Here is a 22302-nt window from a genome sequence, read left to right as displayed (position 1 = left end):
GACTGAGTGGCAGCAGCTCAGCTGTTACAGCCTGGTTTCTCGTGCCTCTGTGAAAACCACATGGAACGAGTGGATTTTCCAATTTCCTACCGCCATCAGTTGTGTCAGTCACATGACAAACTGCATTACGTTTTCCACAGTGGAAAATAGATTTCTGTCCCTTTTTGTTCCGAAATTCAGACCAAGTAGAGGCCTGCATTTAATTCTGTAACGAAACAAGTGTTTCAGCTATGTATACTGCAGTGGGCAGCCTGGCGAAGTCCCTACTATCAGGAATGGCACTGCTCCGCTCAGCTGGTGGTGACCTCTGCCCTCTGCTTCCATTTGTGGCTCCTTTGTTTATTGGCTCTTTCTCGGAAGCCTCTACAGGGGAGCTGTGTCCTCAATGAAAGCTCATGCATGTTCTTCTAGTACGTACTGCAGTGGGCGGCCCTAACAAAGTACTCACGGTTGCATGCACTGTGCATTCGAGAGGGACGGACTACTTCATCATAAACGTTAATATATATTATTTTTTTTGGCATACTAAACATGCTTTTATGGGTATTGGAATATGGTGAAATATTTATATACAACCTAATGAAATCATGGGAAGAATACATTGATATTAAAACACGACTGCAATGCATGTGGAGACATTTCATTACAGGCTTTTCTTTTTGAATGCATTCTCCCAAACGGCTTCAACTTGAAATCAAATATACAAAGAAATTATGTGGCTGGGGTCTTAAATGAAATTGCAAAAAAAAAAGCGATTTAGTAAAGCCTTAACATAAGCAAATGTCTTAACCGTTACATTTTAAACATGGTTTCCTGTCAGGAAAATAGCATTTGAATACTGCATTTCTATATGTTTGCAGCTGTACTGTTAACTATCATGATATTATTGAATAATTTATTTAATTTATCATTCTTTTAAGTTGATTTTATGTAAACTTAATGTTTAGTTTGTTTCCCAGCATAAGTTGCCGTAGTAACTGAGCTGAACGATGTTGAATTTCCTTCATGGAAGCGAGTGAACTGAAGTGAGGATGAGTCTGCTATCCTGCAACATGAGTCCACTATCCTGCAACATGAGTCCACTATCCTGCAACATGAGTCCACTATCCTGCAGCATGAGTCCACTATCCTGCAGCATGAGTCCACTATCCTGCAGCATGAGTCCACTATCCTGCAGCATGAGTCCACTATCCTGCAGCATGAGTCCACTATCCTGCAGCATGAGTCCACTATCCTGCAACATGAGTCTGCTATCCTGCAACATGAGTCCACTATCCTGCAACATGAGTCCACTATCCTGCAGCATGAGTCCACTATCCTGCAGCATGAGTCCACTATCCTGCAACATGAGTCCACTATCCTGCAGCATGAGTCCACTATCCTCCAGCATGAGTCCACTATCCTGCAGCATGAGTCCACTATCCTGCAGCATGAGTCCACTATCCTGCAGCATGAGTCCACTATCCTGCAACATGAGTCCACTATCCTGCAGCATGAGTCCACTATCCTGCAGCATGAGTCCACTATCCTGCAGCATGAGTCCACTATCCTGCAGCATGAGTCCGCTATCCTGCAACATGAGTCCACTATCCTGCAACATGAGTCCACTTTCCACTATCCTGCAGCATGAGTCCACTATCCTGCAACATGAGTCCACTATCCTGCAACATGAGTCCACTATCCTGCAACATGAGTCTGCTATCCTGCAACATGAGTCCACTATCCTGCAACATGAGTCCACTATCCTGCAGAATGAGTCCACTATCCTGCAGCATGAGTCCACTATCCTGCAGCATGAGTCCGCTTTCCACTATCCTGCAGCATGAGTCCACTATCCTGCAGCATGAGTCCACTATCCTACAGAATGAGTCCACTTTCCACTATCCTGCAGCATGAGTCCACTATCCTGCAGAATGAGTCCACTTTCCACTATCCTGCAGCATGAGTCCACTATCCTGCAGCATGAGTCCACTATCCTGCAGCATGAGTCCACTTTCCACTATCCTGCAGCATGAGTCCACTATCCTGCAGAATGAGTCCACTATCCTGCAGCATGAGTCCACTATCCTGCAGCATGAGTCCACTATCCTGCAGCATGAGTCCACTATCCTGCAGCATGAGTCCACTTTCCACTATCCTGCAGCATGAGTCCACTATCCTGCAGCATGAGTCCACTATCCTGCAGCATGAGTCCACTTTCCACTATCCTGCAGCATGAGTCCACTATCCTGCAGCATGAGTCCACTATCCTGCAGCATGAGTCCACTATCCTGCAACATGAGTCCACTATCCTGCAGCATGAGTCCACTATCCTGCAGCATGAGTCCACTATCCTGCAGCATGAGTCCACTATCCTGCAGCATGAGTCCACTATCCTGCAGCATGAGTCCACTATCCTGCAGAATGAGTCCACTATCCTGCAGCATGAGTCCGCTATCCTGCAACATGAGTCCACTATCCTGCAACATGAGTCCACTTTCCACTATCCTGCAGCATGAGTCCACTATCCTGCAACATGAGTCCACTATCCTGCAACATGAGTCCACTATCCTGCAACATGAGTCTGCTATCCTGCAACATGAGTCCACTATCCTGCAACATGAGTCCACTATCCTGCAGCATGAGTCCACTTTCCACTATCCTGCAGCATGAGTCCACTATCCTGCAACATGAGTCCACTATCCTGCAGCATGAGTCCACTATCCTGCAGCATGAGTCCGCTTTCCACTATCCTGCAGCATGAGTCCACTATCCTGCAGCATGAGTCCACTATCCTACAGAATGAGTCCACTTTCCACTATCCTGCAGCATGAGTCCACTATCCTGCAGAATGAGTCCACTTTCCACTATCCTGCAGCATGAGTCCACTATCCTGCAGCATGAGTCCACTTTCCACTATCCTGCAGCATGAGTCCACTATCCTGCAGAATGAGTCCACTATCCTGCAGCATGAGTCCACTATCCTGCAGCATGAGTCCACTTTCCACTATCCTGCAGCATGAGTCCACTATCCTGCAGCATGAGTCCACTATCCTGCAGCATGAGTCCACTTTCCACTATCCTGCAGCATGAGTCCACTATCCTGCAGCATGAGTCCACTTTCCACTATCCTGCAGCATGAGTCCACTATCCTGCAGCATGAGTCCACTATCCTGCAGCATGAGTCCACTATCCTGCAGAATGAGTCCACTATCCTGCAGAATGAGTCCACTATCCTGCAGCATGAGTCCACTATCCTGCAGAATGAGTCCACTATCCTGCAGAATGAGTCCACTATCCTGCAGCATGAGTCCACTTTCCACTATCCTGCAGCATGAGTCCACTATCCTGCAGCATGAGTCCACTTTCCAAGAATTCCCAAAGGTGACCGAAATGCATTTGAGGATGCTATAAACGGAATCAATTGGAGTAATCTCCTATCCGGTATAAGTGTAGAGGATGATAGCCACATATTCCTGTCCACAATCCAGAGCACCATTAGGAGTTTCCTTAAGAAAGCTAAAGCTAAATGGTGATATTTGGAAGTTAATGAAGGAGCGGGATTACACACTAAAAGTAGCTCTTAAATCTAAATTGGCAACAGATAGGCAGATATTCACAAAGTTGAGAAACCAAGTGACCAAAGAACTTATAAAAGCAAAGGCAGATTTTTTTATTAAGATTATTACTGAAGCACATGGTAATGCCAAATTAATATGGGACAATTTACAGAAGATGCCAGGTAAACAAAACAGTGGTTCAATGAAGCAGCTTAAAGTTTAGGTAAATGGTTGCCTTACACAAAATGCAGCAATCATGTGTACAGCTTTTAACTCCTATTTTATTGACTCAGTGAAGGCCCTGGCCCCTAGCTCCACCGTCGGTTCAATTGATCTGCCACCTTTAGCTGGGGGTGAACCTGGCTTCTCCTTCCTAGAGGTCTCTGATGCTACAGTCACTCGCTTCATGGGCTCTCTCAGGAACTCTAGGGCAAAAGATGTGGCTTTCGACACTGTAAACCACAATATCTTGATTAAGAAAATGTCACATTTCAACTTCTCAGCTGAATCGCTAGCTCTGATGAAGTCCTACCTTGAGGGAAGAACCCAGTGTGTTAGAGTGGGTGAGGCTGTATCGCCAACGCTAGGATATGAAGTGGGTGTCCCTCAGGGTTCGATTTTGGGACCATTATTATTCAGCTTGTATATAAATGACCTCTCCAGTGTTTGTAAGGGATGTGATATTCAAATGTACGCTGATGACACAGTGATTTATGTCCACGCAAAAAGCAAAGAACAGGCTGCACTTAAACTCACCGATACAATGGTCAATGTGTCTAAATGGCTCTCAGAGTCCTGTTTACACCTAAACGTGAAAATGTCAGTCTGTATGTTTTTCACAAAGACGGCATGTAAGTCACCTGAGCCGGATGTCTATGTCTCTGGTGAGAGGCTCCAGATAGTGCCTGAATATAAATACCTAGGTATCTACCTCGATTCAAACCTTTCTTTTAAGAAGCAGGTAAAAAAACGTAGCAAAAGTTGTCAAAGTTCATTTGTTTAATTTCAAGTACATAAGAAACAATCTCACCATAGATACTGCAAAGCTGTACTTTAATGCAATGATCATTCCATATTTGACCTATTGCCTAACCAGCTGGGCTCAAGCCACCAGCACAACTCTAAAATCAATTAAAATCCTTCATAAGCAGGCTCTAAAAATACTTGATAAAAAGCCCAGGAGTTATCACCACTGTGCAATTCTAAGCAAACACAGTCTCCTGAGCTGGGATAACATCACTAAATTCTCCTATATGTGTCTTGTTTTTAAAGTTCTTCATGATATGGCTCCTCCCCCACTTGGTGAATTTATCAAACAAAACACGCAGAGTGGTAGACAAACTAGATCTGTGGAGAGAGGTGACTGTATCATCCCCTTTAGGAACAGTTCCTTTAGCCAGTCTGCATCCTCAGTAAAAGCAGGACACCTCTGGAATGCCCTGCCTCTGCATATCCGCAGGATAAAAAAAGTTTCATCTCTCACTGTCTGATTTCTCTCTGATTTCTGTTTTTATTTTTTTAAATCAAACCTGTGAATATGATCTATTATCTGATCTATTGTTCCATTTTGTAATTATTTCTTTATTATAATTATAATAATTAATTATAATTATTTCAGAACATATCCCTCTTTTAAACGGCCTGAAGAACTGGCTTATTAGCAATCAGGTGTGTGAGCATGAATCGTGACTCCCTCCTCAATGATTGTGTGTACAAAATGTGTGTATGTTTATTGATCTTTATGATGTTTTTATGATTTTATGATGAGGCCTATTTATATATTTGATCGCAACCTGTATGTTTATTGCTTTTTTTTAATATTTTTTTTAATGTTTTGTTATAACCATTTCTTTCCTTTAGTGATGGCTTGTTATATCTGGCCACAGGGACTACGGTTGAAATTTAGCCTTAGCTAAGACTGACACATTTACCCCTGGGTTGATTGATGTGTACGGTCCCTGTTCAAATAAATAAAAATGGAAATTCTGCAGAATAAGTCCACTATCCTGCAGAAGGAGTCCACTATCCTGCAGAAACCTAGCTCAAGGGGGTGAACTGGCTTCAAGGCCTGTCCTGCAGTGTCTTGTCTTGTAGCCTGAGAGCACGGGAGCACATGCAAATTAATCAATTTTCTTTTCGCACTCATTCGTAAAGGCGAAGTCCATATTTGTACTCTTTCCTCAGATAGTGGGAAACAGGAAGTAGTCTGCGGAAACACACGAGGGACGCTCCGGTTGGAATCGGTCTCTGGTGGTGGCCACAAAGGGAGGATGTTGAGTGAAACTCTTTTATCTCCAGTTTAATGGGTTCATGTAAACACCAATAGGGCCGTTGTGCCCCCTCTGTTTCCTTTGCTTTTTATTTTTGGTGTAATACTCTTGTGGATGGAGCTTGATTGTGAGGTCCTGCGTTGTGTCGGATTTGGAGTTGTGTACACACACTATGGTAACTACAGGATGCATGTGCACAAAAGGAAACCTTCAGCTTGCCCCAGATTCCTGCCGTCACATGATCTCCACAGTCGGGTTTGGAGCTGCTGCTTGTTGTGGTCGTTCCTCCCTCATTGGGCTGTAAGGAATCCTTATGACAAGTAAACAGAGTTAGTGGAACAGCCCGTCAGGATGTGAGTGGCAGTCAGAGTCGGACTGGAATTCCACCAGCTTGTTCGTCACTTCCTCTTGTGTCCCTTTAAATAATCATGAACACACAGAGCTATGGCGTAATCCTCTGTAGCATGGATTAGATGTGTCTGTCAACCAACCAAATATTTGAAGTCATTTATGGGACATGAGGGAGCTCAGTGCTCGACTTTAATGTATATATTGCCATCCACAATTCTTCATGTGCTGTGAAGCAACTCAATTTGATCTCTCAAATTTATTAATACAATTTATTAATGGTATTTATGAGGGGCTGTGTATTAAAAACTGATCAATGATAGGTTTCATGTTTGCATGAAGTGTTTGAAGCCCCCGAGCTTGGAGATGACACCAAGCCATATATGCTTTTGAGCTGAATGTCAAAGATTTGATTTAATAAGCAGCATAGTGTACACCCAACAGAAAATAAAGGAAAAAATAGCAGCTGATTGGTCGTGAAACTCTTATTTTTTGGTTGGTTGTACTAAATTGTATTATTATTAGCATCACAATCAAATTGTGTAATAAGCATGACAAAATGCATGACTATTGTAATAATCATAATAACAATAGTACATCTGAGCTCCTGTAAAAACCAAAGTGTGGCGCTTAAACCTCCAGCACCGCGCGAGAGGCCTCTGAAACTCGGGTCCAAATCTCGCGATAGGATTTGAATCTCTCAGCCAGAACGAGAGCAGCGAACAACAGAGCTCTGTGGAGCTGTTGTCGTTCAAACGGACCGGATAGGTGAGACCGGAGACCGAGGCGAAGAAGGGATTCACGGCGCTGCACCGGGACACCGAGGAACCAGCCGGAACCCGCGTTTAGTCGGCAGAACGGTTCCTTTCGTTTGCGGAACCAGAGCCACCAGAAGCAGACGGTACGTTCTCCTCCGTTCTAGCTAACCCTGCTAGCGAGATGCTAACGCGTTACCGTCAGTTCGCTGGTGAGGCACGCGGAGGGACCGCAGGACTGGTCCGCGGTCTCCGAGCGGCGGTACGGGGACTATTGTCCCGCCGGGACACGTGACCAAGCCGGTGGCCGTGCGCGAGGTGACGTACACTGACATTAAACACCACGAAGTCTCGGTATCTAGCTCCCCAGCTACCGCTGTGGAGACGACAGAGAGGAGGGACGGGTCCAGGAGCTGTAGTTACTCTACAAGTTAAACCTCAGTGGACGTAGACCGGGATCTGGTAGACCCGACACGCGTCTCCGGGTGTAGCTCGGCCCCTGATGCTTCTCTCTTTAGTTCTTTAGTGAGAAGCTGCTGTGTTGGTCAGATGTCACAGTCTTTGGTGGAATAACTTTACCTGCCAAGATAAAGATGGAGACTTTAGCTGTTATTCTTTAGCACACAATGCAGCTATGAAGTCGTGAAGACTATCCATGTTACTTGCAGTAAAACATTTGAATCAGAAAGGCCGGAGAAGAATTACCCTGGTCCTTGAATCACCTTATCATGCTGCATCTCATATCTAGGACTTGGATATGTGTATGAAGCTGCTGCTTTTTAATCAGCCCTTCCCTGAATCTGGAAGTAAAGGTAGTGGGAGTGTTGACTGTCCAGCGGAGGGGAAACCTCCAGCTGCCGCCCAGTGAGGCTCATCTCCTCCACTTCAACAAGACTGAGCACTCAGTTCACGTCAGTTGTTTTAGTCCCGTCATTGTTGCTGAATTATGCAGCCACAAGCTGTCATCCTCTGGGTTCTCTTCATCCTCTGGGTTCTCTTCATCCTCTGTCTAGGTTCTCTTCATCCTCTGGCTGTGTTCTCTTCATCCTCTGGCTGTGTTCTCTTCATTTTCTGGCTGGGTTCCCTTCATCCTCTGTCTGTGTTCTCTTCATTTTCTGGCTGGGTTCCCTTCATCCTCTGGGTGGGTTCTCTTCATTGTGGGAACCTCAGCTCAGTCCAGATTCTCATGGGCCTCATCGAGAACGAGCTGAGCCTGAATAACTTAGAACAACATGTCTCTCTTTTATTTGGTCACGTTGAGCTATCTGATGCCGGTTCTACACCCGTCTCACCACAGAAATACGGCGTACACATTTGAAGTGTTTTGACTATATAACTGACCATGTTGTCATAATGGTATTTCCATATCGAAAAACAAAATGTAATGAACAGTTGATTAAAACTGTAATTGCAAAATTCAATTAGTTATAAAACCGATTGCTGTAATCAAAATAAATAGACTGAGAAACATTTTTCGGTCCAAATGTAAGGTTTTTAATGTATTATTTCATAGCGTGTTGCAACTTATTAGTAATATATTTGCAGAATGAATTGCCCAAAACGGAGCTCAACACAAACTTGTAGAAGCGGTTGGCAACCGGGCTCACCTTTTGGTTGCTGAAAGTGAAAATATGGTTGTCGTTTTCAGTCGCCTTATATTTTCAGTAATTAGGATGCTATGCAGTTCAACATCGGCTCCTGATGAAAATGTGACATGAAAGAAAGAAGGCTTTCTAACAGCAGCTGAACAAAACTCTTTGTAGTTTGTGTTTCATTAGTTTGCTTAGTCAAACTATTCAAGCAACTTAATTAGCATCGCCGTTGTCTCTAAAAAAAAAAAAGAAAAAAAAAGTGCTTTCCGCACACGAGTTGACGCACGCCCAGCGTCTGATTATAACCGCAACATCTAAATATCACTATTGCAACACACATTGCAAAACCTTTTGTCCCTGTTTGCTGTCCCTATTCGTTAGTTTAAAAAGTGGTTTCCACTGATGGCAAGCAAAGGTCAAGAACCGTTTCTCAAAATGGTTGCCTGGCAAACTGTCATCAAGGTTGAGCCTTGCCAAAAATAGTTTTCCCTGTTTAAAAGAAAAATTTGTTAGTTGCATACAGCAACAACTGGGCCCTCAAGAGCAGGTCGTCCTTCAATCTGAGGATCGGCGGCTCGATCCCCTGCTGCACTAGTCCACTTCAATGTGTTCTTGGGTGAGATCAGGGTACTCGACTAAACTTCGAGGTCCAGTTAGAGAGAATTTCCTGATGCAAAGGTTCGGAACATCACCAGAATGTCAAATTTGTGCGATATGGTATTGTGCCGTCTGTATTGAAGTCGCCAACAGTTGTATTAACGTCTGTATGTAATCCACAACTGACTGTCAAATTAAATAAAGAAAGTTCAATTGAATAACATCTCAACAATATTTATTATTACAGATTTCCAATTGAACTGGATTAATTATAAATAATACATACTCTCATAATAAATACATGATCTTCTCTTATTGCAAGTAAAATAAAGGCTGGATTTAAAAGGGAAAGCTTTGGAAAAATGTGACTCTTAAATTCAAGTACTTAATTTTAGAAAAATGAATTTAACTGAATTATCCTGCAGCTTCAGTTTATTCAGGCATCAAGCAATGTGCGGTTAAGAACTTTATCTGGTTATTAAACCACTTGTTAAACCAGAGCATACGGTTCTATGCTCTGACCTCAGGGTTCTATTCCCTGACCTCAGGGTTCTATTCCCTGACCTCAGGGTTCTATTCCCTGACCTCAGGGTTCTATGCTAAAAAGATAAATGTTTGTACAGGGACTTTACCTGGTTATTAAACCACTTGTTTCTCCTCTCTGTTGACATAATTGTTGGTCAGTTAATTCATGTGTTGGGGTTCTGATCATATTGGGCTCTTAGGTTTATTTTCTGTGCCTTTAATTTGGGATGCGAGTCGGTCCGCTTGCTCTAAAGATGTGTGCTTTGTCTCGCAGTGGCTTCACATCGCTGCTTTGAATATCGCTTATATATATATATGTATATATATATATATATATATATATATATATATATATATATATATATATATATATATATATATATATATATATATTTATTTCTTTCTTTCTTTCTGCCTCCACCATGAGAATAACTACTATTTCTGCGTTATACTTGTTGTGGAAATCCCAAAGAGGTCGGAGCATCAAACGCCGTCGTGTCTGGGGTCATAATATTACTTCTCCAGGAACTGCGTCGGGATGACGTTGTTACGGATTAACAAACTGGCTTTGTTAACTGGCGACTTTAAGCCGGAAGTCACCAGTTAACACGGCCGCCTGTTACTCCGTAACACCGTCCGCTTCCAGCGCTACGAGAGCACCAGCAGCCAGTTTGATTTATGCTGAGTTAACGTCTTTGACCAGCGCCGTGTCGCGGACTTTGTCCTGTGCGCCGTGCAGCAGCTGTGCAGCAGCGCCGCTACGAGTGACAGGAAGTCCAGATGTTTGATTTACACGCGGACGGCGCATTTCTCATTTCTTTCTCCGATGCCTCCCATAATTGATTACATAAAAAAAAGATCGATACTTTGCTTCCGTGTATCGATACAATATCGCCACGCAAACTATCGCGATACTATGCTGAATCGATTTTTCCCCCACAGGCGTCATATAAAAGCGGCGAGCTGTGGATCACAGTGGCTTACAACCAGGTCAGATATTGTGATGAAAACGAGACCACTCATTATTTCTGTGATTGTTTTCCAGACTGTGATTGAGAACGGGGCGTCATCTACGTAGAGGGAATTGTGACAGTGAGATAATATTTTATCCGTATTAACAACGATGAGTTCTCAATCCATAACTAATGCCTCTGCTCAAGAGTTTGAACATGAAAAGACTTTGGATGAAAGAAGAACACCAACTTCAGATCTTATGGACAAAGAAATGGAAGATGACCAAGATGACTCAGAAATATCACAACTTTCCCTTCCTTCCTATCCTGAGGGAAATGCAAATGTCTGCATATACAAGTGGCAAAAGATTTTTAAAACTGTAATACATCTGAGCTCCTTAAATATATATATTTAAATATATATATAAATATATATATATATATATATTTAAATAAAAGATAAAAATATGTATTAAAAGTGATCAAAAGCTTGAGGTTTCATGGAACGGCGTGGAAGTGGTGTGACGACTATTGCATGTGGTTCGTGATCATGCAGCAAGCTGTTGTAACTCAACTGTACTTTGTCAAAACTGTTCCAAAGTTAACATGCTTTATGAGAGGCATGGCTGGAAGACTTCTGCATGCCAATATGAACTCATAGTCAGAGCGCCACCTACTGGGAAACTATGGCAATTTGAACTAGAAATGAACGAAGAAAATGAAATTGGCCGACTTCTGGTACGGTTTAGAGCATGGTCCCAAGAGAGTTATTTTTAAGTGTATATGTGGTACATACACCTATTAAATGGTGTATATCTATGTTGAACGTACTGCAAGGGCTGCTTTGTTGAATTTAGTTGAATTTTGTCCGTAGAAGTCCAATGGTCCTTTTTCTTCTGAAAGCAATGAGATACAAACAAGCTTTTGATATATTGTGATGAAATTGAACCCTTAATGATCCACAGAGAATTTCGTAAAAATCTAACCCAGCGTTTAGGAAGATTTGAGGAAAAAATGTTTTTTCACAAAATTCAAAATGGCGGAAATTATAAGTAGGCGGAGTTTAGTGCGACCACGTACTGTTTTGTAGAGCAGACACAACCGGACATGTGTGCCAAATTTCAGGTCAATTGGTCATAGGGGGCAAAAACTGTGGGCTTTCACAACTCACAGGTTGTCAAGAAAAAAATACGTTTTTTAGGGGGCGCTATCTGACTTCCTGTACGGTTTAGAGCATGGTCCCAAGAGGGTTTTGTGTTACATATTCCTAGCAAGTTTCATACATGTAGGTCAACCGTAGCGCTGGGGCTGCTTAATTGAATATTTGTAGGGGGCGCTATCGAGCCGAAGTTCCATTTTGAGTCATTCAAATCACATCAGGCAAATACATCTTTGCCTTTAAATGTGTTTGCCAAGTTTAGTTACGTGTCGAGCATGCCTAGTCCCTCAAAAGTGACTTTATTGTTGACCGCGAAGGATGCGTCGTCACGGCAACAGCGTTTCACGAAACATCAAAAGCTTTGTGGGCTGGCGTCATGAAAGTCTTATGTTTGTCTAGAAGTAATTGGAAGTTGATCTGATTGACCGACAAAGAGAAGCAAGCCATAGTATAGAAATATGTACTTCCTGTTGCCATTAGGTGGCGCTATGACTCTAATTAAAAATTAGACTGCACATGTCTTCAGGCCTGGAGGCTGATCAAACATGTGAAACCTGGAAAGGATCTTATCATGTGGAGTCGAGTTACATCGGTTTATTCGGTCATGGCGAAGGATCCAACTTCCGCGATGCTCCCACACGACGCCGTTCAACGGATCCTTACAATCTTCAAGGTGATGCATTATCAATGTCTTAAGTCTCTTCCGACGAATTTTGAGAGGGATCTGAATAATCTGTGAGGAGCACGGTGTACAAGTAGAAAACATGTAACTTCCTGTTGCCTTTAGGTGGCGCTATGACTAGGATGAAAAATGATCATATGGATGTCTTCAGGGTCAGGAGGTCATGGCATATGAGAAATATGGAGCAGATTACATCATGTACGGCCGAGTGTCTCTTTGCCGCTGCTCTGCGCTCACATAGTTTGATATTTTTAAAATCCTTTCATAGCTTTTCCCTGCAAAGGTCTCAACATCATATTGACCGAATATGAAATCAATCGTATTTAATCTCTAGGAGGAATTCATCTGAATACAACGCCTGGAAACAAGGAAAATGCCAAAATTGAGCGATTCACTGCAGCGCCCTCTAGTGTTTAAATATTCTGGAAAATATTGGGTACGTTAAGGGACACGATGTTGACATATGCTACAACTTTCGTAAAAATAGGCCAAGTAACTTGGAAGTTATGTGTATTGCTATATTGAGCCACGCCCCTAAGAGGTTCATTGGTTAATAACTTCGCAATGAGATATCAACACAGTTGAAAGAATCCTTTGGTCACATTGACCCAATGATGATCCACAGAAAGTTTCATAATAAATGGACCCAGCGTTTAGGAGAAGTGGACAATAATGTGTTTTTTACAAAATTCAAAATGGCGGAAAATCTAAGTAGACGGAGCTTAACGTAACATAAGTTCAACTGTAGGAGGCGCTGTCAATTATTTTTTTTCGACACCCCAATAATATTGAAATTTTCACCAAGTCGGATTAGTGTTCAATTTTTGAAAAATGTAGGTTTAGGCCAAGCACCTCTTTTCCCTGCGTAATGGTGAAGAATAATAATAAACATTTGAATTTCAATAGGTCCTCGACTGTGACTACGTCAGTGCTCGGGCCCTATTTAAAGTGAAAATATGCTTTAAAAGTAAAGAAGTACAAATAAAGTTTTAAAAGTAACTCAAAATAGCAATCAAGCCTTTGAAAGTGCAAAATAACTAAAAAACAACTGGGCTGCAACTGACATTCAAAGTCCAAAAGTAAATAAATTGTCCATCCTACCCGACAATTAAAGTGCAAGGGTTTAAAAGTAAATCAAAATGACTTATTGCAGTCCCACGTCTTGCTGCTCCCTCCTTCAGGGGAACACAATTTACACACGTTTTAAATTGTAATGCAGAAACATGAGCATATTCTTAGTTGGTTGTATTCTCCATGTTTACCAACATGGAGAAACTCCTTTATCTCCGGACAGAGCTCTATAAGCCGTCTCACATCAGTGTGTAGAACAGCTGTCTTTTGAAGAGCTCTCGCTCCAATAGACAATCTTTGTTGCCACATCCGTGATCTCTTTCCTGTTTAGCGTTGTAGCGCATAATGCTTGTTGGTGTATTATGCAGTGGTAATTAAGGAAGTCGGGGGAAACATCGTCCTCTCTGCACTTAACAATAAATCCGTTCAAGCGGCATACCATTGCAGGCGCAGCGTCCGTGGTGACATTAATTTGCACACTTGGAGCTGGGTTTTGTCGATAAAGTTTTTTTTTTTAATGGCATGCGATCTACCCGCACTACCTCCGCGATTGACATATTGGGCAACCCTGATGTAGTGCATTGCAATGCCGAATGAAAATTACCGGTAGCTCTGAATCTTTTTATTATATTCGACGATTATGTCGACTAATCGTTGCAGCCCTAGTGCGAGAGGCCTCCCATGGCTTAGCAGCAGGTTGTCCAGACCTGTGTGTTCTTCCACAGAAAGGTCATGAGCCCAGCGGGGCGACCTGGCTTGTGTGCTCTGTCAGGGCCGCGGTAAACACAGCTGCAAGGCGAGCTGCTGCCAGTGACTATGACTTGCATGTTGAATGACCAGGCACCCATCTCATTGTGCTCTACCGCATGCATACATTGCTGATGCATTGAAGCCGGATGGCAGTTTGAGTAGGACGGACATTGCTTTGTTTTCTGTGTTCATTTGACGAGGATGGAGACGGATGACTGGCTAGATAGCTTGTGCAGCGGGGAGTGAGGCTGAGGGACTGACCCACAGACTGTAGATAAGATGTGGACGTAGTCATCGTGACGACAACCATTGGTTTGTGGACCGCTGTTATGAAACCTTGAGTTTTTTTTTACCGGCGCCATCTTGGAATAAGGCCGCCGTCGTCTTGTCTTTTTTACATCCGATGAATGGTGGTCACCATATTTGGACTGCGGAGGAGTGACGTAGAGACGCCGTATTCGACTCTGGTAGCGGCAGTGACCTGTCAATCACCTTAGCCCCGCCCTAAAGCATTCCCTGCTTTATGGTCTGTTTGACTCTAAATGACCATCATTTACTAAATGAACATCATGCTGTATTGAAGAAGACTTGAAACTAGAGATTGAGACACAAACTCATGTTTACAATGTTTACTGAGGGAATAAATCAAGAGAAGTGGGGTCATTTATATAGACTTCTATACAACCAGAGGAGTCACCCCCTGGTGGTCAGGAGAGATAATGCAGCTTTTACTCATCTGAACAGTAAAGAAAAACATGACTAATGTGAGGCTAGAACAGGGGTGTGCAATTCATTTTCCCAAGGGGCCACATGAGAAATTTGGACCTTTGTGGAGGGCCGAACCAATAGTCTGAACTTAATTCAATTAACTCAATATGAATGTTATTACTTTAATAAAAAACTGTAAATTATATGGTTTTGAACTGCCAATGGTAAGAATACATGTTACAATAAGGCTATGAAAATAAGTAAAAAAATGTAATTTTTTTTTTTTTTTTTTTTTTTTTTTAAACCTTACCTTTAAATATTAGGGGTGGGGAAAAAAATCGATTCAGCATAGTATCGCGATAGTTTGCGTGACGATATTGTATCGATACACGGAAGCCAAGTATCGATCTTTTTTTTTATGTTGTCAATTATGGGAGGCATCGGAGAAAGAAATGAGAAATGCGCCGTCCGCGTGTAAATCAAACGTCTGGACTTCCTGTCACTCGTAGCGGCGCTGCTGCACAGCTGCTGCACGGCGCACAGGACAAAGTCCGCGACACGGCGCTGGTCAAAGACGTTAACTCAGCATGAATCAAACTCCAGTTAACACGGCCGCCTGTTAATCCGTAACAACGTCATCCCGACGCAGTTCCTGGAGAAGTAATATTATGACCCCAGACACGGCGGCGTTTGATGCTCCGACCTCTTTGGGATTTCCACAACAAGTATAATGCAGAAATAGTAGTTATTTTCATGGTGGAGGCAGAAATGGAAACTCTTTGCACGGAGATAAACCACAGAGATAAGCCCCGCCCCCTCTCTGGCACGTCCAGCTCGAATGACGCGACTATGCAGACTGACTAACACAAGTAGTTCAGTTTGTCAGGTGCAACATTTATGAAAGTGTTGGTCAGTTTGTCTGCTTGACGATCACATTTTGCTGCAATAAAAATGATTGAAGTGAGATGAACAGACTAAAAACGTTATCTTCTTAGATACAATATGTTGACAAAGTTTTCCTTTGGGGACAATTTGCGGTGAAAAAAAGGGAATAAAATCGCAATACTCAATATATCGCAGAATCGTGATAGTATCGAATCGGGACCCAAGTATCGTGATAAAATCGAATCGTGGGACCTCTGGTGATTCCCACCCGTATTAAATATGTATGTTAAAGACCAGCAATTTATTTACTTTAAACAAAAGCAATAAGTGCTTTTGATGTTTTCCAGTTCAGTTGTTGTTACTCGGGGAGAAAAGTCCAGTCTGTGTTGGCTTGAACAAGAGCATGAAGTCTGGTTGAATGAGGTGGAGATGTGAAGGACAGCTGACAGGTATCAGAGAGAGAGCAGGCCTCCTCGTGTGAGGAAAGTTCTCCTCTTTGAGAGAAGAATAGAAATCCAGAAGTGATCCTGACTTAAAGTGCTCTGCCACAGTGGATCAGACCGCAGGTCAGATCCGCGGCGGCTCTGCGTGATTAATTTTCAATCTGGACTTGGAGACTGCAGCGCGAGGCTCCTTGGGAGGCGGGGGTCTCGCGACAAACTGCATAACAATACGCTTTCACTTCAGTCTCCAAGTCGGCAACACTGCCCGTTGTGAGGCTGCGTGAGCACGCGCCTGCGCGCACACATAAATAAATCGCCTTCAAAGTAAAAGCAGTGCCGTTTGTATTGCATTCATGGCGTGCACCTTATTTATTTATTTTTCCTTTTCTATTGACCTCACGCGGGCCAGATGTAAGATGCCCAGGTCTGGGTTAGAATATAAGCCTATCCAGTACGATTGCAATATTCCTGATATTTAAATGTGGCAATTGATTATCTGAGTTATAGAGCTGATTCACCAAGTGACGTCAAAATACAGGAGGAAAATGGTTCAAACGTGAAAAGGAAGAAAATCCACACTGAAAAAAAACGCTCAAGTGGGCTTAATGGGAGGAGGCGGGCTTAAAGTCTCACCAGCTTTTAGCTCTCAGCTGAGCTGAAATGCCAGGATGCTTACCTCATTTCCTCCCCACTTGAGTGGAGTGTGGGAGGAGGGGGGACTGTACTGGCTTTGTTGGGGTTGGAAACTTTTTTGCTGTTCTTCTCCCTGTCGGCCAGCCTTGCCTCTCTTTGTACACTGGACAATGCCTCCCCTGTCCACGCTGCTGTGGTGCTTCTTCTTTGCACCGCTTTCAATCCTTTGCGTCTTGTAGGGTCATATTCAAAACACAATGCATGACCAAAATGCTTTCATTTCTCCTCTGTTTGAACCACAGTAAACCGGTCAGTGAAACCCTTCATTTAGATACAGCTACCGACCACATGCCCCACCAGTTTTCAGCTGGTTGCACGCTCTGCTTGACGTCCATCCCACATCAGTCAGGTTGGCTCTGTGTCCACCATGGTGCAGTGGGAAGCCTCACTGATGCAGGGACTGTCCCAGCCCCAGACAATCCCAGGAATGTGCATCGAGGCAGCATTACACAGGAGACAGACGGACCAGGAATGCAGTCAGACTGATACCGACTGACCGGCTCAGCTGTTGCATTTTTTTCCACTGCTTCCATATGGAGAGGTTTGGCTTTTTGTAATTACCTTTTCCTTTAGTCTGCCTGACCGGGCTTATGTTTAACCAGCAACAATGGTTGGGAAAGTATTCAGTGGGAACTTTAAAAGGTCTGAACTCATTGTTTGGTTAGTTGGTTTGTTTTATGTGTACGAGAAAGATGTTCCTTCATGTTGAAGGAGCCACTTCACTCTTTCTGTTTCACACACTACGAACACCTTTTTATCAGCAGATCTATGTAGTTTCTCACTTAAAGTACATGCACACATATCCAAACTATTAGGACAGGTTTAAATGGTACAGCATATTGATTTCACGCGATATGTTGCACAAAACTAAAATACGGGGAACTGGGTAGGGTGAGTTGGTTTTAATTCTCCCCACTACTTGGGCGAAGCACAGGAAACATCTGCTTTTCATTGAGTGTGTCAGGCCACATTTTACCATCATGACTAGCACCAGTGTTGGGGTAGTTAAAAAGTAACTAGTTACTTCTGAAAATTGTAACTAGATTACTTTACTAGTTACTGCATTTGAAAAGTAGCTACACTACTAGTTATTTACTTTCCTTTTTTTAAGCAAATTGACAAATTAACTGCAAAGATACCTGGACAAACATCATGGCCCTTTCATCACTTTATTTTCAATGTTCAATAAAGGGCATCTCTTAGCCTTTCCACATAGTGTATTGTAATTGTAAACATGTAAAACAAAATGGCATACAAAACTCAGCCATTAACTTGAACGAACATTAACCCTGTTCACACTGTCTGACCAAAGAAATATGCCTCACTTTAAAATCCACAAACAACAGGATACAAGAGGCTGTGTATGGTGGGGACATTCAGGTCAAACAGCATAACACATTTAAAAACAGACTTTTGGAAACATGAGACCCCACTAAACCAAATGGGGGCCGACTCCTAAGAACAAAACCAGCTTGTTATAGGAATCACTGTAGTGGTTTAAGAAAAATAAATGGCACTTTTTCCCATAAAATAGAAACAGAAATGCACTTAACCCAAAAAATAGAAACTGAAAATGCAATTAAATAAACAGAAAATCCACTTCATCATTGCCTAAATAAACAGAAAGTGCACTATATCCTATGAAGTTTATCATTTTTCTCTATTCTTCAAAATAGCGATTGTATCGCATGAGTAAAAGTCTCTGGAATCTTTTATCCGACAGCCTGTTCCTCCTTGGGGTCAGAACAATGGTGCCCAGGCTGAAAGCCTTTCCACAGTGTATTTGTATTTTCAATTTCATAGCATAACGGATGCATTCCAGTTACATAGGTTTTTGTGAGCTGTTGTCTTTTGGAAAAGTGTTTGTTCAGTGATGGTGCAGTGAGATGTATCAATGTTTTTAAATGTGTTTTAACATGAATGGCCATAGTTGGCAAAAGGCTCCCTCAGTCCCCATTTCGTCTGTCGTTGACACTGCTGTCTGTTCAAAATGGATAAATACAACGTATACTGATGCATTCGTTGTTGTTTTTTCTCCCGCTGTACCGAACTTGAACCGGGCCTTGACCCCTAAACCCAACGCCACTATTGCTCACATCTGTCAAGACATGCACAATGCAAATATACCTTCCCTCTGGACGTAATCGCCTCTTTTCAGCAGAAGTGTTTGTTTATAAAGTATGTTATTTTGTCCTTAGCGCACAGCGCCGATACATACTCTCATTGAAGAGGGTGGGGTAATGTGAAGTTATCGAGAGTGCTCTATTTTCCCTCCTTTTGTCTTGTTGTTCACTTTCTCCTTCAGACATGTCTCTTAATCGAGGAGGGGAAATGCACTGTGTGGAAAGCTGCCAAATCACAGCAATATGTCCTGGGGGAGCTAACAATTGCTCACAGTTTCCATTTGCTTCTCCCTCCGCCCGTATTCATGTCTACAAATAGTTTTTTGCAGTCCTTTTTCTGTCTTACTCGCTCTCATTTTGTCTTGTTTATCCTGAACTTGCCTTTTCCTTAATGTCTCCCCTCCCTTCTGCCTCTCTTAGTTCTCTCTCTCCTGTTCCAGGGCATACTGGGCAGGTTATAGCGTCGCTGTTCTTATTTCGGCACACTCAAGGAGAAAAGCCTTTACTGCTGACATGGCTGTTTTGTGAGTGGGACCTGGCCAGGGCCTTCAAATGAGACCTGAGGCCTTGTCCAGTCTACCTGCATCATCAGTCCTCGCTCCACGCACGGCTATCTGCTCAGCAGCGATAAGCCCGGGCGGTCACGCCGCGGCTGATTTTGATGTGGCGGTAGCCCTGTGACGGACACGAAGGTCATGACGAAGCACCTGACCCGCGGTCGTCTTTTCATGGATGAATGCAAACCATTAGCCTCTCACTCTCTTGTTTACTACACACTCTTGTATCGTACAATGCCCTCCACAGCTGCGCTGCTGGACTAACGCTCAACATCATGAGGCAAAAAGCTAAACTGGATTTCTGTAATCTTCTTTTGCTGCCCTCCTGACACTTTGTTTGTTTCCTTTTTGCAAAGGACTTGACAAACTAGGACTTCTCTGTTAAACGTTTGTTCTTTAAAGACCACTGTATCGGGCACCATGTGCGCCGCAGGTTGTTAACACATATACATGCTTTAGTGTGTAGTGTTTGGAAGAATAAGTGTTTACAACACAGGCGGCAACCTCCGGTTTTGAAAAGTGAAGCCAAGGATTTCATCTTGAACACACCCACGGTTCCCATGAGGCTCCTAAAGGGCTGATGTGGCGTGGCGCAATCCACAATAATGGTTCACTATCACAGTTTTTGGAGGGTGTTGGCTGGAAGGATATTTTAACACCCGTGATTTCAACAATCTTTGTAAAACTTGTTCTTCCAAAAAGGCTTCTTTGGATGAAAAGGGTTCTTGGTGGAATCCTCACTAAGAACCCTTCCCGAACCGGGCAGCAACCCCTGGTTCTAAAAAGGGATGCCTATGAGAAAGTGTCCACCAGGGGGCGACTCCTCTGGTTGTATAGAAGTCTATGCTGCGTGTGTTGAAGCGGCATTCTCTCTCCTGACCACCAGGGGGTGGCTCCTCTGGTTGTATAGAAGTCTATATAAATGACTCTACTTCTCTTGATTTATTCCCTCAGTAAACATTGTAAACATGAGTTTATGTATCAATCTGTAGTTTCAAGTCTTCTGCAATACAGCATGATGTTCATTTAGTAAATTATGGTCATTTAGAGCCAAACAGACCATAAAAGGGGACGCTTTAGGGCGGGGCTACAAGGTGATTGACAGGTTGCTACAGGCATACACCGGGTCCCTACTAAACTTGTACGCATTCCAAATACGGCTCTTTCTGTCTTTTTGGTTTTGGTTGGCTGAGGTGGTTTTACTGCAGTAAGTGCTTATAAAGTATGCACACTTCCAGAAGGCGTGAGGGAGCATGCTCTGCAGGCCCCAACTTGTGTGGTAGATGATGGGTGTGGGTCCCTTGGCACCACTCTGTGCGTTTCCAACCCCAGCATGGTTCTTAGCCAAGGAGTAACCAAAGACACCGGTAAACACACACAGTCGGGCACGGACACCCGGCGAGCATGCTGGATCTTTCAGTAGCAGCGCTCTCACTTAAAATAACAGCCATTAGTTCTCCACCTCATCACCACTCCCCAGGAACACACGGCACAGATGTAGAACCACAGGGAGGACAGGTCAGTGGGGAAGGAAACCAAGTTCAACCTCGTCAACCGCCCCCAGAAAAGTATGTCAAGTTTGTACTCGTTTGTCTGTCCTGGTCCGATCCCTAGTTAAGGCCGACCGGGAGGTCAAGGTTGCTTATCGATGTCCAAATCACTGCTCTAATGCGTCGTCTTTTTTTTTTTAACACAGTAAACCTACTACACCAAAAATGGCATTTACTTCATCAGAACAATTGTAAATAATCGCTCTCTTCCTTCAGATACATTTCTCAAGAAGCTGCTAAAGAGACCAAAATACTCAGATGGCATATTTTAATTAACGATTTCAAAGCCAGGCTTTTATTTTCGAGCACAGAAATAACATGGACCTAACCTCCAGCACTGCCATTGCTTCTGGACTGCAGCTTCTTTGGCCTCTGCAGTTGTGCAGGGTTTAAGTTCACGTCTCCCTCGTCTGTTGCTCTTGGTTTCTCTCACCCTCTCCAATGTGTGAAGTGTTCCAGTACTGATGTTATCATTTCGTGTTTGAGTGTCTCAAACACGATTTCAGATACATTTCATGTTTTGTCATACAGGAAATTGTGACATCGAACCAGCGCAGCTCTGTCGAAATTCAGATTGCAAGATCACGTCTTTGTAGGAATCCAACCAATTAATCTAGGTCTTTGTTACTGTGAATTGTTCCTTAAATCTGCTGTTTTGAGCCCTGTTTTTATTTATTTAATGTCATTATATATTTGTTTATAGTGCTCTGGCCCTGTAGAGCTAAATGATATATTTACAATAGTTTGTTTGACCATTCTCCCAGACATGTAACATCATTTTGCTGTGTTGTCAGCTGATTCATTTCCGGCTGTGACTTCATTTATGTCCCTTAAATGTCCTTGTGTCACCTGGAATATTCACACACTAAAAATGGTGTTTTGCCATCAGAAGTGCTGCTGCATCAGAAACCGGTTCGCAGAGGCAAAAATCTCACACGTCCTCCTGTTTGCTGCTATCAGCAAAGGACAGTCTGGGCCCGGCCTCATCACTGTGGATCTCACAGACGCATCAGAGCGCTGTCGCTCCGCGTCAATACCGTCCAAGGCTGTCAACCTTTGGTCCTCTCTCCTCGGCCCTGTGAACAACGCACTGATCAGCTAC

Source organism: Taurulus bubalis, assembly GCF_910589615.1.
Source record: "Taurulus bubalis genome assembly, chromosome: 12".
Lineage (NCBI taxonomy): Eukaryota > Metazoa > Chordata > Actinopteri > Perciformes > Cottidae > Taurulus > Taurulus bubalis.
The sequence above is the reverse complement of the archived record's forward strand: the minus strand, read 5'-3'. Positions refer to the sequence as shown.